The following is a 25580-nucleotide window of genomic DNA, read 5'->3' as shown; positions in this document are numbered from 1 at the left end:
ACGATACGGTACAATACGATACAATACAATACAATACATTATAAAACGAGGGGAACAATTATGCAAACAGACTGTTAGTAGTATTTGGTCGTTCAAAACTCCAATGTTTCCCTAGTCCAGGCTTCTTTTCCATTTTAACACCTGATGCACAATCTTGCATTTGAAGCATCAGGTTCTCATTTTTATCCTTTAGCTTTTCCAATACATTTTGATGCCTATTATGTGGCTTGGTTTGTTAGAAAATTCACTTATGCTTCATTCACAGGAGTCAAGTATTGAATTCTAGTAAATCATTCTGCTCTATTTATCAGAATCTTCAGAAGCCAATTGACGAAAGACGACCTCTTTGGTGGTGACATTTTATCATAGGTACAAGTCATGCTCTTATATTTTAGGGGAAAATTGTATTTCAACAACAACGAGCATGCTTTGCCGATATGTATCCGACTACTTCAGACAGAATCCTCTTTCACAGATTGTAACTTAGAAAATGCAAGAGCTTGTGCTAGTTGAAGAGTTTCATTACCAGACCTCTATCTCTGGAGATATTACAATAGGACTTCTTACTCTATGATTTCCCTTCTCTTCCACCCAGCTGATTGGACCAGATTAGACTATTTGTTCTGCGTCGTCTTTGCAACGAATGGTCAAAGTGTAGCTATGCTTCTGAATTTTCTTCTTAAAAACCAATGTTTGTGGTGACACAGAAACATTTGAGTTCCTTGGCGCTTTCACTTTCACTCTATACTTAGCTGCACCACTTCCAACAATTGTTACCGTCCTCCTGAATTTCTGCTCCAACCGAGTCAAATCCCCTTGTGGGCTGAAGAATGCAATAAATAATGGGTATTGATATCTGAGTATGGATTTGAGCAGTTGTGCCTGGCTGACGAAATTGTTTTGAACTGCTCCTCTGCGAAATTCAAAGAACAAAGAAGATTAATATAATCTTGCGGAGTGGCATCATATATGAGGCCTGGATCAAGAGCCTGGTTAGGATCAACATGCCCAGCTCCCATGTCTAGTGGTGTAGCACGTCTGTTATCCTCAGAACTTTTTATGGGTTTTTGAGTATTATCAAAAGGGTTGTCAGTGGTCATAATGGCGGAACGAATTGCTGAAGGACTCCATTCAGGATGTGCAGTGTTGCTCCCTAAGGCACACGCAAGTATACGTGTTCGACAAGTAATATAGGATTATATGTTCAGATATCGTACCCACAGGGACTTGTGATTAACTATCAACTAAAATAAACCAAACAATTAATCTATTCAAGCTTCCTAAAGTATGAATATTTAACTAAAATTAATCTAGAGTAACAAATTAATAGATTAAAGAAAACAAGTTAGCGAATTATAGAGACGAATTCAATGTGAGTGAATATTCTAGAGCTATGGGTTGGCTAACAATCCCGTTGAGTTTTCTACCTAAATTGTCTAATTAATTTATCTAATTTATTGATTGACGGGGTTAATATTGCTCGTAGCCTACTCCCGAAGTACAACTCGCCTATTCAAGCTAACCTAACCCCTATATTCCTATGGAATTAGGATTAACAAGAACGCATTTATAATTCCCGTATAATAACCAAGCAAGGTAATTAGGTATATTCCTATCCTAACCGCAAATTCGCTCCCCCTAAGAGTTAAGATCTTGCTCTACTTAATCTTATATGCAATCTAGAATAATAAGATATGATAAAATAATAAGAACAATTCAAGCTTCAAACTACAACGTTCATGTAGCACCCAACAACTCTAGAACAAATAAACTATGAAACTAAAAGAAGAGAAGAGAAGAAAAACTAGTTGAAAGCCTCCTCCAAGCATGTTGTGTGTTCCCCCACATGAATTCCCTTTCAAAGTATGTTAGATCTCTCTAAAGTGGCGTCCTCCCCCAAAAAATATGTTTAGTCTTGCTTTTATACGTGTCGGGTAGGTCTAGGGCCGAAATAACCTTGTCCCGGGCGAAATTGGAGAAAATTCACGTCACCGGCGCCCTGGCTAGCGCCGGCGCCCTCCACGACGCTCCAATATTTTTAGCTACTGTTTTTGGCGCCACAGGTAGGGCTGGGCGCCACCTGTGGCGCCCAAATTCGCAAGTTTCCCGATTTCGTTCGTTTTGGCTCTAATTTTGCACGTTTTGCCCCCAATTGCTCCCGAATCATTCTTACACATAAAAATACTTCAAATTAATATAAATCATAGCAATTAACTTACAAATTCACGAAACAAAAGTAAAATATGAGGCGATATATATAGAAATATATATGCTTTAAGCTAAACATCAACACCCCACACTTAGCCTCTTGCTCGTCCTCGAGCAATGGGACAATCTAATAAACCCCCAACTACGTACAAAGTTCAATCATAGAAGATCGCCTTAACTTTTAAGCACACACTATACCCTTGACTACGATCAATACCGGCACACAAGCATGAACACACAAAAATTCACATTCTTCCCGTTTAAGCATACCCAAGTATAATATTTCAATTCAATAAATTCCAACAACCTATTCGTCACCACCCAACCTCAAAAGTCGACTTGTAAGCACCCTTAATTCATGCACTTACCCAACAAGAAAGTTTACAACATTACCAATCATTCATGAGATCATGTGCCCTCACCAACAAACAAAAGAGTGAATATAAATTGGTCCACACATTCAAATATGCTTTTGAATATAGATTAAGGACATCACACAATTGAACAGAATTCGCTCACTCTCACAAAGAATTCATATGCATCCCGTGGTCGTACCATAAGCTTGCCCATATTGTATATCTCTACTAATTTAAGCTAGCCAAATCTAGGATCAATTAGGACTTTTAAGGTTGTAATGTAGGCTAAGGGATGGGTAGGATATATTTAGAAATAGTGGCTAACCCTCCTAAGCACTTTTAATTCACTACATTCACAATTCAAGCACATATTCTTCTCAACCAATTCACTTGCCACAAACCATATGCACATAGCCTTACGTTCATTCAAGCACTTCTATACTCCTACTAGCACAAATTATTAAGAATTGGAGGTGTTTTCTACATACTTTCACTATCATTTTTTTTCTTTTCTTTTTTTTTTTTTTTTTTTTTTTTTTTTTTTTTTCACACACTCCATACATTAAAGTTCATCGGCTAGTGACCTTTGATTTCAACTTTAGTGCACCAACGGGCCCTTTCATTGTTCCACTCAAAAGCTACTCCCCAATCTCTAACCTTACTTCTTTTAGCGACTAAGTGCCTTAAGAGGTAAAGGTTCAATCAATATCAGAACAAAATAGGAGTATGACTTGTAATGTGGGTGCCAAAAGAAAGGTCTATAGGCTCAAAGGGGCTAGCAACAAAAAATTTAATTTTTATGTGACAAGCACATCCATGATCAAGCAAGAAAATGCCTACGTCATCTCCTAGATTAGCACAACTTACAATTTCGCTTCAATTAATACACGGGGCAAGTTCTAGACTACATAGGATAGCACAGAAAACCACAAATCCTCGCACACACGTTGCACATGACTCAATCAAGACGGTTCTGTTCAACTCTCAAGTCAAGCAAGCACATATAATTGAGGAGTTTAAGCAATATTTCACTATGTAGCATACAAGTCAAACAACTGAGAGAGAGCGTCACAAAATAGGCTATTTACTTTACTTAGGCTTCACAATTCAAACCAAATATACGGGAAAACAGAATGTATGTCATAGCCTAATGTGCCAGCATCAACCATGTCAATGAGTATCTCGGAGCGACTCAGTTTCTTCCTAAACTACTCCTAAAAAAAAATAGAGTACCCGGTTCGAGCTACATCCTTGGAAAAGAACCGGTGCCCAAAGAAAAACCAAGGAATACTACCTAACTATTCTAAAAGAAATCTTTTTGTGTTTTTAATCGGACTTTATCCCTCAAGAAAATTGTCCAAAAGGTCCATCGTCGGGAAAAAATCTGAACTTTTTCTAATTTTTTTTTTCAATTTTCGTTTTTTTTTTGTGTGTATTTTTTTAAACCTAGACTATGTCTACTACGAGTTCTAAAAGAAAAACTAAATTAAAAAAATAGTTTTATACAATTACAAATTAAAAAAAAATAGTTTTATACAATTACACTTCAGAAAGTAGTTTCCCCACCCCACACATATATTATGCATAGTCCTCGATGCATGATCACAGAGAAAGATATTAAAACAAGGGTGAGAAATACTCCCTGAGACCCTCTCGGGCCTAGCTCGGACATGATCCTCAATATTAAGGGTTGGAACGACCCCACACTTAAGCATCAAACATGCTCCTCAACTTCAACTTTGGGTACTCAGACTTCCCCTACTCTGCAAAATAAAAACAACACAAAACTTGACACTTTATAAAAAAATAAAAAATTAAAAAATTAAAATACAGGCTGGGTTGGCTCCAACCAAGCGCCTTATTTATAGTCGTGGCACGACTCCATCACTTTCAACACTTTTCCTTCCACTTTGAGGATATGAATTGCGCCCCCAATTTTGCACCAACTTTTCTATCACGTTCATGAGGTGGTGGTGTAAAAATAAAGAACCCAAGTAGTAGGTATCACATCTTGCACTTCTTGGCCTTTAAGTGAGGAATGTCATTTTGCCTCCTTTGTATGGCAAATTTCAGAATATAAACACTTTGTTCCTCATCCATTGACTCCTCCATATGCTCGAATGGATCAATTCCCATGTCACCAACCAAACATAATGTTGAAAAGTGTTAAAATAAGGTCCAATACGCTCTAACTCCAAAATTGCATTATTTTTGACATCCTCAATTTTGCACTCTTCGTCAACCTTGGCATCATTAATAATATTTTGGTCGAATAGTTGGAATTCCTCTTTTTGCTTCACAAGCTGGCCAGTATCCACAAAAATTGGTCGTAGGGCATCAGACGCCTCAACCTTAGCATCATCCACAAGAACATGGTCTGATAATTGGTATTCTCTTCTTAGCTCCTCAATTTGGCCTAGAAGATCTTTTTCAACTTCACACAACTCATCACTAAATTGTTGGATGTTACATGCATCAACCTTTGCACACAGTTCTGCATCCATGTCGCGAATAGAGCTGCCAAATTAGTCGATTTCTTGTCTAAGATCAGTTCTTCCTTCTATCAGTTGTTCTATCATATTTGAAAGACCATCACGAAGATACTCATGAGATTTTATTAGTTGATCTTGCTCCTCTAGCCAAGATTGGCTCACTATATCTGTTTCTTCTAAATTATCTTCTGGTGGGAACTCGCTCTCTTCAGCCACTTCCTCCGCCTCGGCCTTCATTCTCATGATTGCTGCACTAATTCTTTTCATACCTTTTTTGAGTTCATCCTGTTGCTCTGCTACTTGCCTCAGAATATCCCTAATATATGCATCACGTTTCATATCCTGCACTTCATTACCCCTATCAAACTCACAAATATTATTAGAAACATCATAATAAGAGTTCTGAGAAGGATAATAAGAATTAGGATAACCATCCCAATGGCCACCTTGACCACCACACATATTACAAATATTCCACCCATAAGATTGAGATTCACAATTTTGCCATAAGTGTGGTCCTCCACAATATGGACAAGGATCACCATAAAAAGAATAACCAATATTCGACAAATTATCATTCCAAGATGCCATATCAACAAAGATAATAAAATATTAAACTAAGTTAAAAATAAAAAATAAAAACATGAATAGGCAATAAGTAAAAATCCAATCTGGTAGAATAGTTAATTTCTAAGTCCCCGGCAACGGTGCCAAAAACTTGTTGCTCCCTAACGCACACGCAAGTATACGTGGTCGACAAGTAATATAGGATTATAAGTCCAGATATCGTACCCACAGGGACTTGTGATTAACTATCAACTAAATTAAACCAAACAATTAATCTATTCAAGAGATTCCTAAAGTATGAATATTTAACTAAAATTAATCTAGAGTAACAAATTAATAGATTAAAGAAAACAAGTTGGCGAATTATAGAGACGAATTCAATGTGAGTGAATATTCTAGAGCTATGGGTTGACTAACAATCCCGTTGAGTTTTCTACCTAAATTGTCTAATTAATTTATCTAGTTTATTGATTGACGGGGTTAATATTGCTCGTAGCCTTCTCCCGAAGTACAACTCGCCTATTCAAGCTAACCTAACCCCTATATTCCTATGGAATTAGGATTAACAAGAACGCATTTATAATTCCCGTATAATAACCAAGCAAGGTGATTAGGTATATTCCTATCCTAACCGCAAATTCGCTCCCCCTAAGAGTTAAGATCTTGCTCTACTCAATCTTATATGCAATCTAGAATTCCCTCTCCCGAGTTCAATCCTAGATTCGTAGATAGTATTCAATTGGTGATCAAGCAATCAAATAAATAAGCGCAAGATTGAATAAATAAACCAATATGATAAAATAATAAGAACAATTCAAGCTTCAAACTACAACGTTCATGTAGCACCCAACAACTCTAGAACAAATAAACTATGAAACTAGTTGCTCCCGAATCATTCCTACACATAAAAACACTTCAAATTAATATAAATCATAGCATTTAACATCCCAAATTGATGAAACAAAATTAAAATATGAGGCGATATACATAGAAATATATATGCTTAAGCTAAACATCATGCAACTTTAACCGCTGCAGCTATTCCAGTAACTTGAGGGGCAGCCATGGATGTGCCTAATTCAAGATTGTAATCAGTTGCCAATTCTATATTGGTACCAATTTCTGCTACTGCAATATTAGATGGGTAGGCGGCTATAATTAACACTCCTGGTGCTAATATGTCTGGCTTTGCCGCTCCCAGGTAGCTTCCTAAGGGGCTTCCAGCTGAGAATGCAGAAACAACTGGAGCAGGCTTTGAGTCCAAATATGTCTCCAGGAAACTAATGCTGGCCTTGGGTTCAGGAGTCTTTGTGACATAATTCAAAACCTGTTTCCCTTCCTCAGGGGTTATAACTGCTCCAGGATTTGGAAATTCAGTGGACCTTAATATTGCTAGATCATCGGTAATAAAGATGGCTGCTCCAACTCTAGCCTCTGCAACATAGTTCATTTGCTCTGTAACAACTTCTGCATCTCTGCTCCTCTGACAAATGATGATGATGATACGTCCAGCATCCGGTACTTGGGTTAATAATTGCTCTTGCTGGAAACAGGCTCCATCCCCTAATCTTTAAACCACTTCCCAGTGTCAGAGTTCCTGAAAACCAACGGTCAGTATAGCCTGATGCCATTGCAAATCCATGGTACCCTATTGTTTAAACTTCCCATATTAGGACCACTATTTCCTGCTGAAGCAGAAACTAGCACATCCTTCGTCATAGCACCGAAAGCAGCTGTTGCAATAGTATCTTCATATAAACGAATAGAGCGCAATCCGTAGGAAATGCATATCATGTCAACATCATCTGCAACTTCTTGGTCCATAGCCCCGATCAAATCAGAAGCAACGTTCCCTTCATCAAAGCTAAACTTATACACAACAAGTCTAGCTCGCGGTGCAACCCCTTTTGTTGTTCCTGGAGCATATCTGAAATATGAAGCTCCTTTGACGAAATTACCAGCAGGATAGAGGCAACATGGGTGCTGTTAGAACTCCACCAATTGAGCTCGACTTGAAAACAAGAGTGTTGTCATGAGGCAGCAAGAGTGTTGCAAAGATAGGTGCACGAGTAGCACCAAAGTCAAAAAGGGAAACGGGCAAGCTATGGCTAAGGCTTTGACGGAGACGAGGCAGCTTGGCAAGGGCTTGACAATGAGTTGCGGGCTAAGGGTGACACTTGATGATGGCATAGGCATCAAGGCATGAGGCAGTGATGCCAAGGCAAGGGCAAAACGGATAGGCAAAGGCAAGCAAATGTGCAACGGGAAGGCAGTGCGCGGGCAGATTTGTCATGGCAATGAGTTGTGGCAAACGGGCCAAGTTCGTGGGCGATGGCAAGGTAGTTTGTGGCACAATGCAGCTGGAATACAATGGCATTGGAGCTGGTCCAAGCCAAGGCACGAAATTGGGCAGCAACATTGGAATTGACCAAGTCAATGGCGGTTACCGGCACATGCTGTGCACATGGGCAGCAGTTGTGTTTGTCTAAAATGCTGGCAGGAGTTAGCTACGTTTTTGGAGGCCATGATCTCACTATCTTTAGCATGATTACATGATCCTAGTAGTTGGGGGTGTCAACTACACTAAAGTAAAGTAGTGGGCTTAGTGGGCAAGTGTTAATGCCTAAAATGGGGCAACTATTGTGTAAATGGGGCTGTTTCATATATTATAAATGGGCAGCACCCTTTCCTTTTGTGGCATAAGGAAAAAAATGTGTAAGAGTGCATGTTTTGAGTTAGGAAGGAGTCCTAAGTCCTGTTTTCAAGAGTGAAAACAACCTAAGGCTAAGAGTAGTCTTGTGAGGGTCAAGAGTGATCTTCATTTTTGTACACGGATGTACTTCAGTTGAGTTTCTTTGTATGCTCGAGTTAAATACAAAGTTGGGAAAAGAGTTTCATGTAATATTGTGTCTTTTGTTCATGTTTAAATTCTGTCCCTTCACTTATATTTTCGTTTCCTAAGTTCATTCTAAGCTTACTACGTTGAACACTGCCTAAATTTATCTAAAGTCCAAAGTTGCTGAAATTTTGGCCGATTGTTGGAGCAGGCGAAGTCAAGGCGAGTCTTGGTTGCCGCGCGGGCTATTTTAGAGTGACATAAAATGCGCCCGTGACAACTGGTATCAGAGCCAGGCAGGTTCGTGGCGGAGACACGACGTGCAGTGGCAGATTTTGTGGTCTTGTTCGAGAACATGGCCGGTGGTAACAATGAACTGCGGGAAAGGCTAACGAAACTGGAAGCATTGGTGGGAAATGTTCCTGAAGGTGAAGAACTTCAGTCTCTTGTGACAAGAATTGCATTTCTTGAGGCAGAAATGGCAAGGCTTAGTCGTGAGAACGCAAATCTGAAGGCCGAGACAGTGGTGCTGCGACGTGCTGTGGGCGAGGATGCTCCTCAACGTGGTGCTGAACGTCTCAAAGTGAGAATTCCTGAACCTAAGGCATTCGGAGGTGCAAGGAGTGCACGTGAATTGGAGAATTTTCTTTGGGATATGGAGCAGTACTTTCATGCTATTCGTGTGCAAGACGAAGAGGAGAAAGTAACCTTGACTAGCATGTATTTGAGTGATGATGCTAAGTTATGGTGGTGCACTCGTGTGGCTGAAGATGAAAGTCTTGGTAGGCCAAAGATTGGGTCGTGGGAGCGGCTTAAAAAGGAATTGAAGGATCAGTTCCTTCCTAGTAATACATCTTGGATTGCTAGGGATAAACTGAAAAAGTTGAAACACACCGGATCAGTTAGAGCTTATGTGAAAGAGTTCACATCTTTGATGCTTAGCATCAGCAACATGTCGGAAGAAGACAAGTTGCACAACTTCATGAGCGGGCTGCAACAGTGGGCACAACTTGAGTTGCGAAGGCAGAATATTCAAAACCTCGCAAGTGCTGTGGCTGCGGCGGATGCATTGGGCGATTTTCACATGAGTGAGGAGATTTCTGCTTCTAAGTCCAACGACGGAAAGAAGGACAAGGCAAAGGAGTGGAAGAAATGTGAAAGTGGCAATGCACATGAAGATAAGGGGAAGGGAAAGCAGGAAGCTGGAACTTCAAAGAGCAAGGAGAAGGGCAGCAAATTCAGTGGTTGTTTCCTTTGTGATGGACCACATCGAGCGAGGGACTGCCCGAACAAGGCAGTGTTAAATGCTATGACTGCCGCGGAGAAGAGGGCTGCATTGGAGGCGTTGAACAGTGACAAACAAGTTGTTGGTGTCAATGCAATTGTAGCTGATGAGAAAAGGGGCCAAGGGGCATTGCTTGTCAACCCCTTAGGGCTTATAAATTGAGTTGACCTCGACGAGGACGTCGAGTTTCAAAGGGTGTGGGTGGTTTGTTAGACCTCCGCCAATTGAGCTCGACTTGACAACAAGAGTGTTGTCATGAGGCAGCAAGAGTGTTGCAAAGATAGGTACACGAGTAGCACCAAAGTCAAAAAGGGAAACGGGCAAGCTATGGCTAAGGCTTTGACGGAGGCGAGGCAGCTTGGCAAGGGCTTGACAATGAGTTGCGGGCTAAGGGTGGCACTTGATGATGGCATAGGCATCAAGGCATGAGGCAGTGATGCCAAGGCAAGGCAAAAACGGATAGGCAAAGGCAAGCAAATGTGCAACAGGAAGGCAGCGCGCGGGCAGATTTGTCATGGCAATGAGTTGTGGCAAACGGGCCAAGTTCGTGGGCGATGGCAAGGTAATTTGTGGCACAATGCAGCTGGAATACAATGGCATTGGATCTGGTCTAAGCCAAGGCACGAAATTGGGCAGCAACATTGGAATTGACCAAGTCAATGGCGGTTACCGGCACATGCTGTGCACATGGGCAGCAGTTGTGTTTGTCTAAAATGCTGGCAGGAGTTAGATACATTTTTGGAGGCCATGATCTCACTATCTTTAGCATGATTTACATGATCCTAGTAGTTGGGGGTGTCAACTACACTAAAGTAAAGTAGTGGTCTGTGTGGGCAAGTGTTAAGGCCTAAAATGGGGCAACTATTGTGTAAATGGGGCTGATAACGTGAAGAGTGCATGTTTTCTGATTTAGGAAGAGTCCTAAGTCTTGTTTTCAAGAGTGGAAACACTAAGACTAAGAGTAGTCTTGTGAGGGTCAAGAGTGATCTTCATTTTTGTACACGGATGTACTTCAGTTGAGTTTCTTTGTATGCTCGAGTTAAATACAAAGTTGGGAAAGAGTTCCTGTAATCTTGTGTCTTTTGTTCATGTTTAAATTCTGTCCCTTCACTTATATTTTCGTTGCCTAAGTTCATTCTAAGCTTACTACGTTGAACGCTGCCTAAATTAATCGAAGTCCAAAGTTGCTGAAATTATGCCGAGTGTTGGAGCAGGCTGAAGTCACGACGAGTCTTGGCTGCCGCGCGGGCTGTTTTAGAGTGACATAAAACACGCCCGTGACAGGTGCCATGGCCAATAGTATCCCTTGCAGAATTCATGGAAATGTTCCAATCAGGATTTTCAGCCATTAGTCCCTTATTGATGTAATTGGCCCCAATTAGTTTTGTCACAACCCGAATTCCCTCCGTAAGATGTCGTGACGGCACCTAGTCTCTAAAACTAGGTAAGCTTAATAAATATGCGGAATAACTGAAATAATAACTTAAATAGCAAACATCAACAGCTATATAAATGAAAATTGCCGCTCAACATGTACAAATCCCAAAACCCGGTGAAATATAAGTCACAAGCTCTAGATACAGTGTGGAGTGCTCCTACACATCACTGTCTATCATAATGTAAAGAATTAAGAAAAGAACGGGATAGAAGGGAACTCCGAGGCCTGCGGACGCGGGCAGGTGTACCTTGAAGTGTAACAGCCCAGCCCGCTAGTGATATTGTCCACTCTGGGCCTAGGCCCTCACGGGTTTAAAACGAGTCAGGGTCTAGCCCTAAAGCGGACAATATCTCTATCGAGTTGGGCTGTTACAGATGGTATGAGAGCCACTCTTGTGTCAGCCTTGCCGATGGTGGGTCAAAATTCAACTGAGTTTAGGCAAATCCCGGTTAGGCGGGGCAAACCTCAGTGCTGAGTCTAGGCAAATCCCATGTGGTTGGGCAAACCTCAGCAAGGACGCTAAGTCCATAAGAGGGGGTGTATGTAACACCCTAGACTTTAGATAGAATCCCACATCGGCAAAACACAAGAGAGATGCTGGGTATATAAGTTAATAAGCCTTAGACCCTAGTGACGCGTTTAAAAACCCGTGAGGGCCTAGGCCCAGAGCGGACAATATCACTAGCGGGCTGGGCCGTTACAGATTGTATCAGCCACTCTTGTGTCAGTCTTGCCGACGGTGGGTCAGAGTTCAACTTAGTTTAGGCAATTCCCGCTTAGGCAGGGCAAACCTCAGTGCTGAGTCTAGGCAAATCCCATGCGGTGAGGCAAACCTCAGCGAGACGCTGAGTCTATAAGAGGGGGTATATGTAACACCCCAGGCTTTAGATAGAGTCCCACATCGGCAAAACACAAGAGGGATGCCCAAAGCGAATAATATCACTAGCGGGCTGGGCTGTTACAGATGGTATCAGAGCCACTCTTGTGTCAGCCTTGCCGATGGTGGGTCAGAGTTTAACTAAGTTTGGGTAAATCCCAGTTAGGCGGGGCAAAACTCAGTGCTGAACCTAGGCAAATCTCATGCGGTGGGGCAAACCTCAGTGAGGATGTTGAGTCCATAAGAGGGATCTTATGCGGTGGGGAAAACCTCAACGAGGACGTTGAGTCCGTAAGAGGGAGTGTATGTAACACCACAGACTTTAGACAGAATCCCACATCGGCAAAACACAAGAGGGATGCTGGCTATATAAGTTAACAAGCCTTAGACCCTAGTGACGCGTTTTAAACCCGTGAGGGCCTAGGCCCAAAGCGGACAATATCACTAGTGGGCTGGGATGTTACATGAAGTCTCAAGCAGCAGCACAACGCTCTAATATCGAGGCTGGTAGGATGCACCTGGATCTGTAAAAAAAATATGTGCAGAAGCATAGTATGAGTACACCACAACAGTACCAGTAAGTGCCAAGCCTAACCTCGTAGAGTAGTGACGAGGTCAGGTCAGGGCCCTATTGGGAATAATAGAAAAGGAGATATAATAATGTAATGAGATGACAGAGAAGTGTAACAATAGGAATTTATAGAAGATAACAACCCGGAATTTCAAGAAGACAACTACAACACGTAAGGAAACCAAAATCTTACAAGTTAAGCAACAACAACAACAACAACAACAACAACAACAATAACGATACAACAAATAGAGGTAAACAACAGGGGCACTCCCGAGGTACTGCCTTGTAGTCCCAAAAGTAAATATCTCACAACGACACGATAGAATCTCGTGCAAACAATAACACTCCGCACGGCAGAAACCTCGCGCCACAGTAGTACTCCGCACGACAGAAACCTCGTGCCACAATAACACTCCGCACGGCAGAAACCTCGTGCCACAATAACACTCCGCACGGCAGAAACCTCGTGCAACAATAACACTATGCATGATAGATACCTCGTGCCACAACCAATCAGTTATCTCAACAAAAATCATAAAAAAAACACATAACAAATGGAACAGTGAAATTACATCAAGGAATCCTACAGTTAAAGAGTGAATATGAAATCAAAGGAAGCAGGTAATTCAACTAAGCATATTGCACAAATTGCAAGTAAGAGATAAGACACATAGACATGTGACATTAGGCTAAGCATGATGAATACACGTACTAGAGTAACTCAATTAAGGGAATAAATAGGAACTATTTATCAAAAATTGGATGTTCAACATTTAGCCCGAGTACGCACTCGTTACCTCGCGTACACCGCCTTCACGTATTGGAATTTACCATAACAGTACCGCCTTCACGTATTGGAATTTACCATAACAGTACCGCCTTCACGTATTGGAATTTACCATAACAGTACCGCCTTCATCTGCGCAAATCGTTCGCTTCTGCAGACAGGCCTCCCCAAGCTCTTTTATGCACCTACAATACACTCAAGGCCATACCAAGTCTCGCTTCTACGCCACTCCAGCCATACCTGCGGCAACCCCCCCTCCCCCAAGGTGCGATCACACCAGTAGGCAAAACCAACATTGGGGCTGTAGTCAAAATAGTCTTGATCTTTTGAAAGCTCTCCTCACACTCCTCGGCCCACCTGAACGGAGCACCCTTCTGGGTAAATCTGGTCATAGGTGCTGCACCTGCTTCAATCTTCTTCGGATCTACCTTGATCCCCTCACTCGATACTACATGACCCAAAAATGCCACTGAATCTAGCCAAAATTCACACTTCGAAAATTTTGCATATAACTTCTTTTCTCTCAAGAACTGAAGCACAGTCCTAAGGTGCTGCTCATGATCCTCCCAGCTCCGGGAGTACACCAGAATGTCGTCAAAAAACACAATGACGAACGAGTCAAGATACGGCTGAAATACACTATTCATCAAGTGCATGAATGATGCTAGGGTGTTGGTCAGCCCAAAAGACATTACAAGGAACTCGTAATGACCATATCGAGTCCTGAAAGTAGTCTTCGAGATATCTGGCTCCCGAATCTTCAACTGATGATAACCTAAACGCAAGTCGATCTTAGAGAACAGTCTGCACCCTGAAGCTGATCAAATATGTCATCACTACGTGGCAATGGATACCTGTCCTTCACTGTAACCTTGTTCAACTGGCGATAATCAATACACATTCACATAGAACCATCCTTCTTCTTTACAAACAAGATAGGAGCACCCCAGGGCGACACACTGGGCCGAATCCTTTATGAAGCAACTCTTGCAACTGTTCCTTTATCTCTTTCAACTCTAGTGGGTCATACGATAGGGTGGAATAGAAATGGGCTGAGTGCCCGGTAACAAATCAATACCAAAGTCGTTATCTCTATCGGGCGGCATGCCTAGAAGATCCGCCGGAAATACGTCTAGATAATCCCTCACTACCAAAACTGACTCGACGGTAGGAGTATCAGCACTAGCATCCCTCACATATGCTAGATACGCATCACACCCCTTCTCAACCATCCGCTGAGCCTTTAGAAATGAGACAACCTTACTTGGAACATAATCTGAGGTACCTCTCCACTCTAGCCGCGGTAGACCTAGCATAGCCAATGTCACTATCTTGGCGTGACAATCAAGGATAGCATGATAGGGCGACAACTAGTCCATGCCCAAAATAACATTGAAATCCAACATATTGAGCAGTAATAAATCAACTCTAGTCTCAAAACCACTGATAACTACCAAACACGACCGATACACACGGTCAACAACAATAGAATCTCCCACGGTTGTAGACACATAGACAGGAGAACTCAAACAATCACGGGATACATCCAAATACGGAGCAAAATAGGATGACACATAAGAATTAGTGGAGTCTGGGTCAAATAAGACTGATGCATCTCTATGACATACCAGAACAATACCTGTGATGACAGAGTCGGATGAAACTGCCTCCATCCTAGTAGGAACGGCATAATATTTGACATGGCCTCCCCCTCTAGGGTGACCTCGACCTGCTTGACCTCCACCTCTAGCTGGTTGTGCATGTGGAGTGGTAGCTGGTGCTGTAAGTATAGCTTGAGGACCCGGTGGAGCACGCGGTGCCTGAGTGGTCTATAGAGGTGCACCGATCCTGAGTCTGGGGCAATCCCTCACCATATGACGAGTGTATCTACACTCAAAACAAGCTCTCAGAGGATGTGTCTGCGGTGGCTGGCTCGGGCCTAATTGACTGGACTGACACCTAAAAGCACCCCGTGCAGAAGGTGCACTAGACAATGGCGGCGCATAATAGGGAACCTGGGGCCTAGGAGTGGCCAGAGTACTGCTGGCGGCTGGAAGTGCTGAATGAACAGGCTGACTCTCATAGCCCCTACCCTAACGAGATGCAGTTGGGGCACGAGTACCACTATATGTTCCAGGCTCTCGAGACCTTTTGGCCTCCCTCTCCTCTCTCTCCTGAGTCAACATACCATCCAATCTCCTAGCGATCCCCACCACCTGCTGGTATGCGATGTCCATCTCCAACTCTCAGGCCATGCTAAATCTGATACTAGGGTGAGCCCCTCAATAAATCAGCGAACCCGCTCTCGAACAGTAGCAACCAAGGCTGGTGCATGCCTAGCCAAATCACTGAACCGAACCGCATACTCTGACATGGTCATAGAACCCTGTCGCAACTACTCAAACTCTGCGCGCCATGCATCTCTAGGACTCTGGGGGACATACTCCCTCAAGAACATATCTGAGAATTGATTCCAAGTGAGTGAAGCTGCCTCTGTGGGACTACCCAACTCGTATGCTCGCCACCACTGATAAGCCACTCCTCTAAGCTGGAACGTAGTGAAAGAAATCCGTCTAGATTACGCAACACCCATAGTACGGAGGATACGATGGCACTCCTCAAGAAAACCTTGGACATCCTTAAACTCCAAGCCACTGAAAGTAGGAGGGTGGTACTTCTTGTACCTCTCAAGCCTGAACTGCTCCTCTTCCGAAACTGCTGCCCTAACCTCGGGCTGAACTGGGGCTACCGGTTGCATTGGTATGACCTCTGGAACATGATCGACCTGGACCTGCTGCTCTAGGGTAGGGTCGGCGGGAGTCTATGCTCCTCCCCTGGCCTGAGATGTGGCAGGAGCAAGTGGTATCAATCCTGCCTAAGCCAAGGTGCCGAATATGCTCAGAAACTGGGCGGGAGACTCCTAGAAGGCTGGTGAAGTAACAGGCGTCTCAGGTGCCTGCCCTCCAACTGGAGCTACTGGTGGCTCCTCTTTAGCAACTCGTGCGGGTGCTCTGGATGCACCACGTGGACGTCCTCGGCCTCCAAATTGGCCCCGGTCTCTCGCGACATTAACAGGGGGCGCGGGTGTCTGGTCATCTTCTCCAGCTGTACGTGTCCTCACCATCTGTGGGAGAATAGAAAGACAAAAATTTAGACTCCGAAGTCAAAAATTTCGCACGATAAGGAATCAAAGAAGTGAAGCTTTACCTAACAGCTCCATAGCCTCCCGAAGATAAGTACATACGTCTCTGTACCGATCCGCGAGACTCTACTAAACCTACTTGTGACTCATAACACCTATGAACCTAGAGCTCCGATACCAACTTGTCACGACCCGAATTCCTCCGTAAGATGTCGTGACGGAACTTAGTCTCTAAGACTAGGTAAGCCTAACAAATATGCGTAATAACTACATAACTTAAATAGCAAACATCAACAGCTATATAAATGAAAACTGCCGCTCAACATGTACAAATCTAGGAACCCGGTGAAATATAAGTCACAAGCTCTAGATACAGTGTGGAACGCTCCTAACATCACTGTCTATCATAATGTAAAGAAATAAGAAAAGAACGGGATAGAAGGGGACTCCGAAGACTGCGGGCGCGGGCAGGTGTACCTTGAAGTCACCATGTAGCAGCACAACGCTCTAATATCGAGGCTAGTAGGATGCACCTGGATCTGCAAAAAAATATGTGCAGAAGCGTAGTATGAGTACACCACAACGGTACCCAGTAAGTGCCAATCCTAACCTCGGTAGAGTAGTGACGAGGTTAGGTCAGGGCCCTATTGGGAATAACAGAAAAAAAACAAGGCAGGAGATATAATAATGTAATGAGATGACAGAGAAGTGTAACAATGGGTATTCATAGAACATAACAACCCGAAATTTCAAGAAGACAACTAGAACACGTAAGGGAAAAAAATTAAGAAACAACAACAACAACGATACAACAAATAAAGGTAAACACCAGGGGCACTCCTGAGGTACCGCATCGTAGTCCCAAAATTAAATATCTCACAACGGCATGGCAGAAACCTCGTGTAAAAAGTAACACTCCGCACGGCAGAAACATCGTGCCACAGTAACACTCCGCATTATAGAAACCTCGTGCCACAATAACACTCAGCATGGCAGAAACATCGTGCCACAATAACACTCCGCACGGCAAAATCCTCTTGCCATAATAACACTCCGCATGGCAAAACCTCGTGCCACAATAACAGTACGCACAGTAAAAACCTCGTGCCACAACCAATCGGTTATCTCAACAAAAATCATGAAAAACCACATAACAAATGGAACAATGAAATTATAGCAAGGAATCCTACAGTTAAAGAGTGAATACGAAATCAAATGAAGCAGGTAATTCTACTAAGCATGTTGCACAAATTGCAAGTAAGAGATAATACACGTAGACATGTGATATTAGGCTAAACATGATGACTACACGTACTAGAGTAACTCAATTAAGGGAATAAAAAGGAACTATTTAGCAAAAACCGGATGTTCAACATTTAGCCCGAGTACGCACTTGCCACCTCGCGTACATCGCCTTCACGTATTATAATTTACCATAACAGTACTAAATCCTAAGGGGAATTTCCTCCACACAAGGTTAGATAAGTCGCTTACCTCAAACCTCGCTAAATCAATCAATAAGAAGGCCTTTCCCTCGATTTTCCAACTCCGATCGGCTCAAATCTAGCCAAAATAATCACACGCTATAAATATAAGTATAAGAAACTAATTTAAATAATGAAACTACAACTTTAGCAAAGAATTGAACAATCGCTTCAAAAAGTCGACCTGGGCCCACGTCTTGGAGCCCGACCAAAACTATAAAATCCGAACACCCATTCGATATCGGGTCCAACCATACAAGAATTACTCAAATACGACCTTAAATCACCTTTCAAATCCCCAAATTAAATTCTCCAAATCCCTAGTCTCAAATTCCCAAATTTCACCTTAAATACACCCAAACTAGGTGGAAAATTCAGTGGGGAAACAAGATTATTGATTAAAAATGAACACAACTGACTTACCTCAATAAACCCCCTCAAAAATCGCCTAATTCCGAGCTTGAAATGTTCAAAATGAAGAAAAATTGAGAACCCTTGAATTTAAATGTTATACCCAGCCTTTTCGCTTATGCGGTTCCTTTAGCCACTTATGCGGCACCGTTTTTGCGGTCAACCATCCGCATCTGCGGAAGTCACTAATGCCGACCAACCGCTTCTGCGGGTGCACATCTGCGCTAATCGTCCTCTTCTGCGGACCGGCCTCCCCAATCTCTCTTCAGCTTCTGCGCCACTCCAGATGCACATGCGGCCAACCCCCCGCAGGTGCGATCACACCAGAAAACTCCCAGCTTCAACAATTCACTAAGTCCAATTTTTGATCCGTTAACTATCTGGAATCAACCTGAGGCCCCCCCGGGACTTTAACCAAACATACCAAAAAGTCCTAAAATACGATACGAACTTAGTCGGGCCCTCAAATCACCTTAAACATTATCAAAAACATGAATCGCACCACAATTCAAGCCTATTGAAACTAAAGAAATTCCAACTTCTACAACCGATGCCGAAATCTATCAAATCATGTCCGATTGACTCCAAAATTTGTACACGTCACAAATGACACCACAGACCCACTCCAACTCCCGAAACTCCAATCCAAGCTCGGTAACCACCAAGTCCACTCTCGGTCAAACTTCCAAATTTCCAATTTTTGCCATTTCAAGCCTAATTCAACTACGAACCTCCAAATCACTATCCGGACACGCTCCTAAGTACAAAATCACCCAACAGAGCCAACGGAACCATCAAAACTCTATTCCGGAGTCATTTACACCTAAGTTCACACCCGGTCAACCTTTTCAACTTAAGCTCCAAACCTTGAGACTAAGTGTCTCAATTCATTTCGAACCCCCCCTCACCAGATCCGACACCAAGCACCCCGGCAAGTCACAAAACTACAAAATTAAATAGAGGGAGCAATAAACAGGGGATCGGGACTAATACTCTCAAAACGAATGGCTAGGTCGTTACATCCCCCCTCTTAAAAAAACGTTCGTCCTCGAACGAGTATAGAGACATACCTAAAGTGGTGAAAAGATGAGGATAACGTCTACGCATATCATGCTCGATCTGTCGCTTCCTCGACCGGATGACCCCTCCACTGAACCTTCACTGAAGTTATGCTCTTCGATCTCAACTTACGAATCCGCCTGTCCAAAATAGCCACTGGCTCCTCAACAAAAGATAGATCCTTGTCCAACTGGACTGAGCTGAAGTCTAACACATGAGACGGATCGCCGTGATACTTCCAGAGGATGGAAACATGGAACACTGGATGAATTGCAGAGAGACTACATGGTAGTGCAAGTCTGTAGGCCACCTCTCAAACCCTAGGACACTACTTTGGAATAGGATGAAATACCTTATCGTAAGAATAGAGAAACTTTGGAACAGGATGGCAGCTATTAAGTGAAGCCGGAGTAGCAATCTTGATGGAATCAATGGTAAAAGAATGCTAGTGATGATGTTAGCAAATATTTTTGGCATTAAAGACATGTCCAAATGATTTGGACAATGTAAGTATATCTCTCTACAACAGCTACTAAACTGAATAAATAAGCAAAATGAAACTAAGGTAACAAGAGAAGAGGTGGGAAACTAGTCATTTGCATTGTTATCAATGTAAATTTTATCTTCCTACTGCAGCTGAGCCTCCTTTTTATAATATAGAGGCTCAAAAAAACATTGGACATTTGCCATTATTTTTATTAGATAGTAATATAATTTGAGCGCATGGTGCAGTAGTTTTTTTCAATATAAAAATCCTGTCAAAGGGAACAATACCTTTGAGGTTTGAGCTAATAGTTGGTTTTATTGGTATAAATGTCACGTCCTTAGTATTTAATTAAGTACATGTGCGACACTTGACAACTCGCTCACGATCTTGCACAACTTGCTCATCTTCTTGCTATGCCAAGTCACCGTTACCGCACTCAAGATCGCTAAGGGAATGTTAGATAAGAAAGACAAGAGAAATTTGCCAAAATGAAGCTTTTTATTGTAGAGAACTCGGTTATTTTTGCTTGATGAATTATAAATGAATGGCCCCCTTTATATACTAGTCTCCTAGGGGCTAGTGATTAAATAATAATTATTACACAAGTCCCTTATTATTTACAAGTAAGACTCCTCTCTAGAACTCTCTACATAGCTAGAATCTTCCAAGGACTTTCCTAGAAAATCCATAGGGTTCTAGGACCTTCCTAGGGAAACCTCTGTATTTCTCTAAAACTTTCCTATTCTAGCCTCTTTCCTATGTAAGCTTTCCATTTAACAAAAATATACGCCAAACGGCACCTACGTGGCATGATGATGTGGCGGGTCATGACACTCTCCCCCACCCAATTTTGTGCCGCCCTCGGCATAAAGTATCGACACATGCGTGTGAACCTCATCTTGGTGTCACTGGAGATCTTTGTCCTTTAGCCATGATGCCTTATGGAGCGGTTATCCTTCCCATGTCACAGGGTACTGGTCAGCTTTCTTCTTGCCCCGTTTGTACTTTGGATGGCTAGCAATGATGGCCTCGATCCTCTGCCCATCGGATGCCTCTCCTTGCTCTTGGCCTGAATCTCCCCATGACTCAACCAAGTCTAGCAGCTTCTCAAGCATCGGGTACATGCTTCCACTTCCTATTTGGTTGTCCTCCGTGGTCACAGCTTTACTGGCAAACTTGACACCTTTGCTTGGTGCTTCGTCTAAGTCCAAGAGCACGCCATCACTTTGTAACTTGCCATCCTCTTCAACTATGTCCGCCCAACTTTTCTTGCTACCACCATGCTCCATTTGCATAGCGCCAAGATAGGCTTTGGAATCCATTACTTTCGGTGTAGATTCCAAGCGCATCCCCCCAATGCAGACGGTTGGTCCTGTATCACCCTTATATGCCTGAGCAAAGTTCCCGATCATTGCAAAAAGCTTCCCCAACCCTGGGCATTGACTTGCCCGATATGATCCTTTATATAATTAGCACCCTCCCTTAGGCATGCACTCACAACCATTTTCTGGCCCCTTGCCGTTTCTGTTGGACCCATGCCTGTTATGGGACGACCCCTTGCCATTGCCCTTGTATACCTTGGCTATGCCTTTCCCGTTGTCCTTGTCATGATCTCACCTAACTCTCTTGGCATTGCCTTCTTTGGACTTGGCAGGCCCCATCTTGAAGTCAACGAGCGACTCGGCTACCCTTATGGCCTCTTCCATGTTGGCTACTTGTGCCTTTTTAACTCCTGCTTTACCAAATTTTGCAACCCATCCATGAAGTAGAAGAGGGAATCTTCCTCAGACATACCATGATTTATAGCATTAAGGTAGTGAACTCGCGCACATACTCCCAAATTGTGGCCATATGTCGGAGCTCCCTTAGCTTCCGCCTAGCCTCGTACACCACATTCATCGGATAGAATTGCTTCTTTAACTCCTTCTTGAAGTGCTCCCACGTCTCAATCTTGCATAGCCCCTTCTCCATGTCAGTACACTTTCGACGCCACCATAATGTGGCAACCTCGGTCAAGCAGATTGAGGCGTTGCGTACCTTAGAAATTTTGCCATCCTCCTTGACTACCTCAAATACTTGTCCATCCTCCAAAGTAAGTCTGCCACCTCGCGTGCGTCCCGTGCACTGCCATACTGCCTTCTCTTAAGACCTTCACATTGGTCCCTTTTGCAAGTACCATGCCCTTGGTAATTCCGAACATGGTTCCCTACAAATCTTCCTTCTAGAAATCTCTTGTATTCTTTCTAACATTCCTTTAGTCATAACCTTTGCTCTGATACCACGTTGTCACGTCCTTAGTATTTAACTAAGTACACATGCAGTACTTGACAACTCACTCACGATCTTGCACAACTTGCTCACGTTCTTGCTATTCCAAGTCAACCTTACCACACCCAAGAGCGCAAAGGGAATGTCATATAAGAAAGACAAGAGACATTTGCCAAATGAAGCTTTTTATTGTATAAAACTTGATTATTTTTGCTTGAAGAATTATAAGTGAATGGCCCCCTTTATATACTAGTCTCCTAGGGGCTAGTGATTAAATAATAATTACTACACAAGTCCCTTATTATGTACAAGTAAGACCCCTCTCTAGAACTCTCTACATAGCTAGAATCTTCCAAGGACCTTCCTAGCAAATTCATAGGGTTCTAGGGTCTTCCTAGGGAAACCTCTATATTTCTATTGAACTTTCCTACAAGTTTAGCATCTTTCCTATGTAAGCTTTCCATATGGAAAAAATATACGTCAAGTTATACCTACGTGGCATGTCGATATGGAGGGTCATGATATAAATCACTGCAAATTGCAAACTAATTCTTCGTGATAGCAGGGTGAATTCGACCTCAAATTTTGGCTCTCCGAATCTCTTCTATGCACACCTAGGACACTGCTTCCAGAGCACGTGGTAGCAGATTAACTCTCTGATTCTTATGTGCACCTTTCTTGGATTTAATAATCATAGGTTATACTGATTTAATTGCAATGGCTAGCCCACGATCAAATACTGCACACACATCCAGTATATCAAATGATGCATAGACTTGGCAATTTGGAAATGAAGCATGTCGGGATCGAAATTACATGGTGCATGCAAAAGCTAACAATGCAAAGCTTGATGGACGATTAATCAAACGACAAATAAAAATATACATAACTAGGCATAATGATTTATTATGGCTTGGTTCATCGACCTAAAATAAAATTTTGAGAGAATAGTCTCCCCTAAACAAAACTTTTTAAAAGACTACATTGTGAATGTTGTTGTTGTTAGAAGCAGAGATCCTCAAGTTATAAATGTCAAAGACTTTTCCTCCAAGAAAAGGATAAGACATCCGAATGAGATTTATTCCTACAGGAGTTTTTTCCACTTAAATTCAGGATAAAATCCTAACAAAGCATACTTATATGGAAGTCAATAGTGTAGCAGATTGTTTGGCAAAGCATAGCAGTAGCATGGATGTTTTTTAAAAGCTTAACGATATGTCATTAAGGGATTTTTTCATATAGATACAAAATTAGGAAAATATTTATCCAGTTTAGCTAGGTTTTCCTATTTATAAAAAATAAGTAGAGTTATTTACAAAACATACATAAATCTAGTCAAAAGCTACGAACTATATACAACTTGTCTACAGTTTTGTTGTACAAAATTCAGTCAAAAGCTATAATTACATAAAGCTTATTTATAAGTTGTATTTAAATTATTCCTATCATGATTAACACCCCTTTTATTAGTAACTTCATTAGGACTGTGTTTCCCAGGACAGTTAAGTCGTGTAATAGTTACAATGTTCTTTTTCATTTTTCCTTTTTAGTTTCACATCCGGTGTTCCGTCCATCTAATACGGATTTGCGTCACGTAAGGTGTTACGACCCAAACGAAGGGTCGCGACAGGCACCCGGTGCCTTACTTAACCGAGTACCAACGTAACATATCTTTCTTATCGTACTATCATGAGTAAATGAGCAAGAAAGGCTGTCATGAGATAACCAGAATAAAACATAAGGGATACTCGATATAGGATGATCCAACGCGATATACAAACTTATATATGTGACATACGGGCCTATAAGGCCGACATGATTATTTGTACACTCAAACCATAGGCCGACAAGGCCATACAAGTATCCACATACATGACGTCTATCTACAAGCCTCTAAGAGTATATAAACGTCATAAAGGTTGGGACAGGGTCCCACCATACCAATCAATACATGTACAAACAACACTGACCAAATAGACAACTCCGAAGCAAGTGGAGTGCACCAACACCTTCCGGTGAGCTAATGGCCTACTAGGAGGATTGCCAACCTGTCTATCGGGATCTGCGGGCATGAAACACAACGTCCCCAGTCAAAAGAGACATTCGTACAAATAAAGTACCAAGTATATAAGGCAGGAAAGCATGAATAAGAATATCAATGTAAAGAGAGATAGAGAAGATACAACCTGTAACATGTGAGTGCCTATGAGGACTATTGACATGAAATGCATGAAACATTATATATATATATATATATATATATATATATATATATATATATATATATATATATATATATATATATATATTATCATATCGTATCGGCCACGGGGAGCTCGGTAAAACCCAATTGATCAATGGTTGCACAATAGGTATCGTACCCGGCCGACTATAGAGCGGCTCGATAGAGTAAAATAAATACATATATATAATGCATGTTACACTCATGCAATCTTGTTATGGGCATCATATCATCAATATGAACCCCAAATGGATTCAAGCATCATACATACTTTCTTAGAATAAATTTATAAGGAAAGAACAACATGTACATCCTTAGTTGCTAGGAATAGATCCGTTATGAAATAGCGTATGGTTTATGTTCATTTAACTACAAATCATGCCAAAATAAAGAATGAAGTGCATTAACTTACCTTTGCAATCTTCTCTCCAATCGTCAACCAAGCTCGATATGATCATCTTACGTCTACAATGAGTAAATCGTCTTCTTCGTCATCATATAAGCGTTTTAACTCTCAAATTTCGAAACCACTATTTAAAAAATGGACAACACCTTCCCTATTTGTACTACATCCCATAAGTTACTAAAAGTCACCAAACATCCCAAACAACAACAATATAATTCACAATAAGCTCTCTGATTACTTCAACAACTATTTTGAGCGGCAAGCTCGAATTACGATTAACAAAATATGGTTTGAATCCAATTCCTTTTCCACGAATCTGCCTATAACATTTGTAATATCATACTTATACTTTCCATATCATTTTTGGCGCAAAACATCATAAGAAAATCTTCAAAAATAGTCCACACGCCTAACCTTAACCTTTATCGTGAACCTCTTGTTTTTCATGTTTTATTCTTCAATCAACTTAATTGGTACATAGATAAGCTTAACAACAACAGCCATAACATAATCAAACTATTTCTAACAATAGCCACAACAACCCATATATATAGCCTCAACACATCCCACAAAAAAATAATACTTATTCCTTATGCCATGTCAATTACTATCTTGTAGATTTTCACTCAAACAACACATGATTAACCTTAAGCACAACCAA

General features: G+C 41.9%; 1 pseudogene; it reads right to left on the bottom strand.

The window, feature by feature from the left end:
- LOC109233669 lies at positions 470-15794 on the bottom strand (annotated as a pseudogene).

This window comes from Nicotiana attenuata, chromosome 1 (genome assembly GCF_001879085.1).
Source record: "Nicotiana attenuata strain UT chromosome 1, NIATTr2, whole genome shotgun sequence".
In the NCBI taxonomy this organism is placed as follows: Eukaryota; Viridiplantae; Streptophyta; class Magnoliopsida; order Solanales; family Solanaceae; genus Nicotiana; species Nicotiana attenuata.
This window is presented reverse-complemented; position numbering and strand designations above follow the sequence as displayed.